Source organism: Austrofundulus limnaeus, unplaced genomic scaffold, assembly GCF_001266775.1.
Source record: "Austrofundulus limnaeus strain Quisiro unplaced genomic scaffold, Austrofundulus_limnaeus-1.0 Scaffold53, whole genome shotgun sequence".
In the NCBI taxonomy this organism is placed as follows: domain Eukaryota; kingdom Metazoa; phylum Chordata; class Actinopteri; order Cyprinodontiformes; family Rivulidae; genus Austrofundulus; species Austrofundulus limnaeus.
This window is the reverse complement of record NW_013952455.1, coordinates 670,622-678,574: the sequence shown is the minus strand read 5'-3', so window position 1 is coordinate 678,574 and position 7,953 is coordinate 670,622.

Sequence of the window (7,953 nt, the reverse complement as noted above, 5' to 3'; positions counted from 1 at the left end):
GGTGGGGGTGGGACCAAGGAGGATGATTTAACCACTCAACCACTAGATGTCGCTGAAAACAACAAATCCTACACACTGCGCCTTTAAAACACGGTGGGCAACATGTCTTCCTTCAAGGAATGCTAGACCTTTAATGTTAAACTTGGACTGAGCCCACCTGAGTACTGCCAGTGTCAGCAGTCTGACAGAGCAGCAATGAATCATCAGTATGGCTCATGGAAAGGCATTTTAAGGTGGCTGATCACAGCCGCCATCTCCACTGAGATTATCGGGGGGGATGCGAGGGGTAGCTGTGGACTTTACAAGGGAGTTCCACGTGGGGATGGAGGTGATAGTAGTGAACCAGTAAAACCACTGGAGAGCTTTGATTTCTGCTCACTTTGCAGCAAAGAGAGCAGCACAAATGGCAGCTGGGAACTCYCTTGACTGCTTCAGCTGTCGTATTTGAACAAAATCATCCTTCATCACAAATTTTCACATCTTATGTAAATACCTGAGAAAAAAAACATTAGAAATAAATGCCAGGTTTGTAATCACTGTAGATTGCCCTGGTTGTAAACAACTGTGCCACCCTCTACCCACGATACGAGGTGTTTTTCTTGTTAGCGAGGGGCGACGTTTCTGTTGGAAATGAAACCACATCTAATTTGGGAAGAACTTGTCAAAGAAAACAATAACATCCCTGCAACGTTTCTCTGTGATTTTTCCGCCTTTCAGAGAGCCCAGCTCAGCCTGGGATCCTAATGAGATGATGAATGGCAGTGTGCAGAATGACGGAGGCTCTCTATCCGCTGGTGGCTGCTAATTCAAGGGGAAATTCATCAAACGTGGGCCGGCACCCTCAAAAATCATTGCTGGGGTCCGGTGAAGATGAATGGAGGTAATTATCAGCTCTACCTGTCCACGTCCCCGTGTGCTCCTTCGCCACGTTCCAGCGCTCATAATCCGTCTGCGCCGAGGGCAGATGTTTAAATCAACTTCTTCTTTTTACTGTCAGAGCTCAGATGAGTCTAAAGGGTGATTATCTCACATTATACTGTTGAAGCAGTATTGTTGTAATCATCTGACACAAAAGTGCCACACTGAATGCCTCATTCTGCACGGTGGCGCCAAATGATCTAATCACTAAGCTTTCTGCGCTGATATGGCCACACTGTCAGCACCACCACCATCAACAAGGCTATTACGGTTTGCACATCCAGTTGGCATTGTTGGAAATGTCTGCAGCTTCTATGAAATCTCTTCCCAGAGGCGCAGATCTTGCTGCCAAATTACCGGGGTACTGAGCCCAGCAGAGCAGTCAGAGAGAGTGTGACGGTTTTTATTTCTTTTTCAGGGCCACCTTCAGAGTCTTCCCCTTCAGTTCATAAAATGTGAAGGAACAGCAAGGCTGCTTTGCCACAGGCCAGCAGCCCAATCAACAAACTGATCATTTAGTCTGTGAACACTTCCACTGCTTAGCTGACCTTATGCTGCTTCGCCCCACTTTCTTTTGTTCAGTTTTCACAAGTTTGGTAGATCGGTTCGTTCAGTAGTTGCTGCGCTGACAGAAGTACGAAACTGTCAAAAACAAAACAAGTGAACCTGGAAAACTGCAGTTTCTGTAAAACTGTTATGACTGCAGAAAACGTAGCTAAAACTGACTTGTTAAATCTACAAGAAGCAGAACATTATAAAAGCTAAAAAGAAACATGCTAGCTACAGACTAAATGATGAAAAAAAAGATAAAATTTGCCAAATGTTAGTTAAAACCTAAACATAACAAAAATGTTAGCTGAAGTGTTGTAGCAAAACACTTGCTTAAAGTGGCAAATTTAAAGCACAGCTAAAATCTCTTTGGTAAAATAATAACTAAAAGATGAAAGTCGTAAAGGCTATTAAAAGTAGCCTTAAAATCAAATATAAGGAAGTAGATTTCAAAGGGAACATTTTTTAAAGAAATTATAGACCTTACTCTCATATTTCTGTATGAATGTTTGGTTGTTGTTGTTGTTGTTGTTGTTGTTGTTGTTGTTGTTGTTGTTGTTGTTGTTGTTTTGTAAATAAAGTACTTTGAATAGTCTAAAAGTAACAAAAACCAAACCAGTTGGAATGTCTTGAATGAACTGAAAATTTTGACATTCAAGTGATTAAAGGCACAGTTTGTAGGATTTTGTCAATTCTTTTAGCCGAAACTGAGATAATCACTAATGACAATTATAAAAAACATGTCTAATCATTGCAGACAAAGACCTTGTTTTATTATTTTTACCTTATAAAAAGCTGTTTATATCTCCTTGGTCGCGGGTCGCCACTACAGGCAGCCGCCATCTTGCAACCGTCATCTTGTCTACGAAGGCTCATGAAGGACAAACTGCGGCGGCGGCGTCAAAAATGTCTTTAGTTGTAATACTATAAATGTAATATTTGTTGTCTGTCATTGTAGCTGGGATAATTTTACTTATTAAAGCTCATAATCTTACCACTTGAAACATCACTAGCCCTGAAGCTGCTGGTAGACATCGYGGTTGGAATTATCAAAGGTTTTTGACACCTGAGAGACACCGTAGCAACTGCTTTGCGTTTGGAAGCGGGGGGTGGGGGTGGGGGGAGGACCAGGGAGGATGATTCAACCACTCAACCACTAGATGTCGCTGAAAACAACAAATCCTACACACTGTGCCTTTAAAATAGCACGAAATGCAGAGGAGCAGAATGTTTAAAAAGATACAAAGAGAAAAAACAGAATGAAGAGAAACAGGATGATTATATTGTGAAGACTTAGTCAGCTTTATGGCTGTAAGTGTAATTTTTTAGAAACAGCAGAACACTGTCTTCATTAACAGCATATTGCATTTTCAACAGTGATTTTAAAAGTCATGTTTTTTATATGATACTTTAATATTTATGCAATGAAACTACAGAAAGAAAAGTCTTGTCACCTGAGTCATCTGCACAATGTGCAGCTAAAAGCTAACTGCTACACTGCATTTATTTGAGTTTGAAACAGACTGATTTGTTGTAATGATCAGTTTAAAGAAAGAATCAAAACACAGAAACGAATCATTTATGATTTTGGTCAAATCATAAAAATGACTTTTTGGACATCGTTTCTAATAATATTAAGATTTGACACCCAGCATTTCTACCATATCAAATTTCAATTTGACAGCATTATAACCACTTTTTTAATTTTCTAAAGTCTTGATTCAATTCGACTCCCAGTATCAGTCACATGTAGATGTACAGCTGATGATTACTTTATTGCTGGCTGCAAATTTKAATACAATCTGCCATTTGGTGGTTTGTTTCTGAAGCCTTTGTGTTTCTGTCTTCCTCTGTGGATGTTTAAATCATAATGTTTAAACTGCGTCCATAATTCTAATGATCAGGAAAAATAAACTGAAACGCTTTTAAAACCACAGGTAAAATGTCTTCATGTATCTTCTGCAGTGATCAGAATGACAAACAGCTGGATGAGTGAGACTCTGTACAAAAGTTTATTTTGTTGTTTCTTCTCAGCAGCATGTCCCGGAAGCATCAGAAAAATAATATGTCACTAAAACAAATCAAACTTCTGAAACAGTTTTATGACTTTGGAAGGACCGACTAGTTTATGGCAGTAAACATACGTAGAAGCCATTCTATGTAATAAAAGTGTTTCTGAGCCCTTATGGCTTCATTCTGAACTGATTCTTCTTTTCTTTGATGGAAATCAATCATTCAAATCAAATTACATTTAGTTGTATTTATTTAAAAACAACTGTCATTTGCCAAAGTGATGCACGCAATACAAATAGTAAAAACACAATACTAAACACAAGATCATAAAAACAAACAAAAAGGCAGCTAAAAATATGAAAAGACATAAATCATCATTTATTTCTTGATTGTATTTACTTATTATTGCATGGGAATAAGTCATTTGAATTATTTGAAAACAAATTATGGGTCTGTTTACGATGTCATTAAAAAAAACCTATAAATGCTGCTTATTTMATAAGTTATTCTGATTTGCTGATATTTTTTCTTAAAAATCATTGTGTTTAAAATGCTGACCTTTATTTCTTTTTCCTCTACACATTTTAACTTTTGATAAGACTGCTGATTGAGCTTCATCTTTTCAGCAGCTGCCATGTTCACGTGTTTGTTCATTATTAGGACTTTGGTCCAAAATGTCTCTGTCAAAAGTGTGCAAGTATTTAGATAGTCATTGTTTATCCCCAATTTATCTGGAAGAGGGTGCAAATGTTTTCTTTATTTTTTATTTTTATTTTATTTTTTACTAACTAACAGGAAAGGGAAATAGGATATAAATATAAAGCACTCTACAATAAAGTAAAGCAAGAACAGTGAACTCACACATGCAGTTTCAGGAGCTGGGCGTGTCAAATCACCTACATGATGGGAAAGTTTTTGACAGCAATAGAGAAGAACACGAAAAGCTAAAAGGGTCAGGAATATTTGAAATGCCCACTGGTGTCATCAAAACAGTAAAAAAAACTGGGCATTTAATAAACTACACTCATGGACGTGTGAAGAGGAGACTGATGCTGACTGAGCATTCCCACCAGCAAGTGKTTTTCTTTGGGTTTTGCCTCTGCTTTAGAGTGGTTTATTGTCTGTTTAAACTAAAATGAAAAAAGTGCTTTGCATTCTTTGTTTTTTCCTTGTACCAAATCATGTCTCATAGATCTAGTTTATAATCATTTCTTCTTATAGTTGTACAAAAAAAAAAACTACTCCCCGTGCCAAAAGTCAGCAAATTATCAATGTTTTGTTTTCACTTCTTGAGTGCTGTCAAATGTGCGTGTGCGCACGTGCGCGCACACATACACACACACACTATATCTCTCTATCCTTGTGGGGACTTTCCATTGACTTTCATTCATTTTTTTTGAAATTTTATAGCCTAACCTTGACCACAAACCCTAAGGCTAACCTCACAGGTACCTWCCTGACCCTAAAACTAACCTAAACTCAATTCACATCTTGGTCCTAAACCCAACCCCCAACCCACCAATGGCATTTAAACCAAATGGGGACTCAACTTAGGGCCTCAAATGCACCAGTTGTCCCCAAAGGTCGGTGTTTTGTCTTAAAATTGCCCCCAAATGTCAACAAAAACACACACACACACACACACACACACACACACACACANCACACACACACACACACACACACACACACACACACACACACACACACACACACACATCCTTGTATTTGCATCAAACTGAGGACATTGTATTAATTTCCATTCATTTTTATAACTGCATTTCTCCCCAACCCAGACATTTTCCCTAACTTTAATCAYTACTAGTGTATTCCTAACCCTGACCTGAGCGAAAACTTAATTCAAGCTATACGTCTAAACCTAACTAGTAAAGTGCAGTAGAACTGAAAAAAAAAGAGAAGACCGAAAAAATGTCAGAACTTTGTTGGTTAAAAATATATTATGTTTCTGACTCTGTAGCATTAACAAGAACATACACACACAATGGTTTTTACATCCTGGGGGGAATTTGCATTGATTTCCATTCATTAATCGTTTGTTTCTATAGCCTAATACTGACCCTTTATCTTACAAAACCTAACCACCCACCCATAATCAGCTCATGGGTACCAAGCTATGGTTCCCATGAGGAGCATTAGGTCCCCACAAGGCTGTGTTTGTCTGGAAAATGGTCCTCACGATGTAGCAAATACGCACCCACACACACATACTGAGACTGTGCTGACCTTTCTGACCTCAGTGACGCCTCACTACATGTTCACACTCAGAACTTCACAAACAGGAACAACAGTCCTCTCATTCAGGATGTTGTTTGGATCGTTTACGGTTGGGGAGGGGGGGGGGGTGTTACCATGCTACAGGGAGGAAACTTAAAAGGGGGGAGGGGTGTTTGTGGTACCGGCCTGGCGCAGACATCACTCCCATTGCTCCCTTCGCTGCGCCGGCGCCATCTGTCATCTGCGTGAACATCTGCAAACCCAAGGTGCCCTTGTCAGCCGGTGTTAGAGCGCGATGTTTGGCTTTTCCATTAAGGGAACCTGGAGTGATTCACCAGAACCGAAGCCATCAGACGGGCCGGTGTTGTGGTGAATCAGCTGGGCTGCTGAGCCACAGTCAACGGGAGGACTCCTCCTCAGGCAATGCCGCCTGCGTGTCTAGCATGTCTGGCTAGCATGACATCTCATCCACTAACTGCCTGACAATTTGGCCCAGAGTCGGCTGTTTCTTTACGAGCGTTGGCTCCTCCACATTTCTTCTTCTGTCTGTCTGCTTGTACCGCGAAACAGATGGCTTCGCCCCATCCTCACTTTTAATCTTCATCCTCTCTTTGCACTTGAGGTTATGACCAAAATTAAATTCATATTCCCATTAAACTCCCAGAGAGTTTAATGTTGTAAGCTTTGGGCTTGTTTTTTTYTTTCCTGAACACAATTTGTAGTTCACACTGAATAAAACCAAACAAATACAGATGGAGAAGGAGATTTACATTTTGTTTTTGGAAGCCCGCTGTTGATGTTGCACATTTGATTCTGCTGCAGATATTTTCACACAGAAACAACCGGCGGCAGATTGTTTCACCAAAGCTGGRAAGACTTTTGTTTCACTGCTGCGTTTCTCTTGAGAGCGTCGCATATGGTGCTGAGCTGGATTACAGCAACAAGATCACAACAATATGCTCATTGTGCAGCATGCAGGGATCTAATCTGAAGGATTACGCTCCGATGAAACAGGCCGCAGACTCTCTGGATGATGCAAAGTGATACAGGAGATTTTCTGCAAGCTTTAACTGAAAGCCTCTTTTTTTTTCATGCGTTTTCTGATTTTTATTTATATTTTTTTCCACCAACTCCAGAGTTTTACTTCAGTCGTCCTCWTCTTTGTTTCCTGAGGGCTGGACGCAGCAGCGGGCAGAACTCTGTCCTCCCGCAGCTGCCTCTCCAAAAGAGATGGGCAAACATACRCAAACAGTGAGCTCACTGCCATCTGCTGCTCTGAATGAGCGAGGATGCTGCTGTTAAGTTAGCTGTGAATTGGAGGCAGCAGCTGAGAGGACACACTGCACCCCTGACCACACAGAGTGGCACCGCTGCTGCCCGGGCCTCCTGGCACCTCCGGCGGCATCCAGAAACGCTAATGAATTTACACACATACCCACATACACACACATACACACACGCGCACGAGCACAACAATCAGGGAAAACATTTCAACATGTTCAACTGAAACCTTGTTAGTTAGGTTAAAACCATGTTCAGATATTAGGGCTGGGATTTTGGGTTATTAGGAACAATTAACATCTTATATTAACAGTTTATCAGTCTGAAGAAAAAAAAAGTTTCATTCCGACCAGATTGATTGAAGATTAGTCTGCACAATCTTTAAAATCACATGMATATTTATGTTTTATAAACCCTTAAATTGTTGTCAGTTTTGCATTTCGTGGATATTCTGATATATATAAACACTGATTGACATCCGCCAAGATGTTAATGCTGTTATTTATTCTCACAAATAATCTCTGAAAATGATTGTGTCACGCAAATATTTGACTGCGAAGCACAGATTCATAAAATATGTTTTTGTAAACTTAAGACTGAAACTGTTTTAAGGTGGAATGCATTCCCTTTGATCTCAGCACTTCTCCAACTAGCCATTAGCTCATCAGTCTGGTTTGAAGTAAACTTTATTTGTAAAAACAAAAATAAAAACAACTTCTGTCTCCAGTTCATGTGAGTGTGGTTTGTAAACATCAGCAYAGATTTTGCATTAAATGATTAATTACAAGAATTATTTATGGTTATATGCAAGCAAGAATAACAGCAGCAGCAGCTAGCTATAGCATTTCTGGTGCTACATGTAGCATTTCTTGTAATATTTAGGTAAAACTGAAAGCAATAAAAACATAATTATAAAAATATATATTTTGTATTAAAAACTATAATTGCATGATTAAA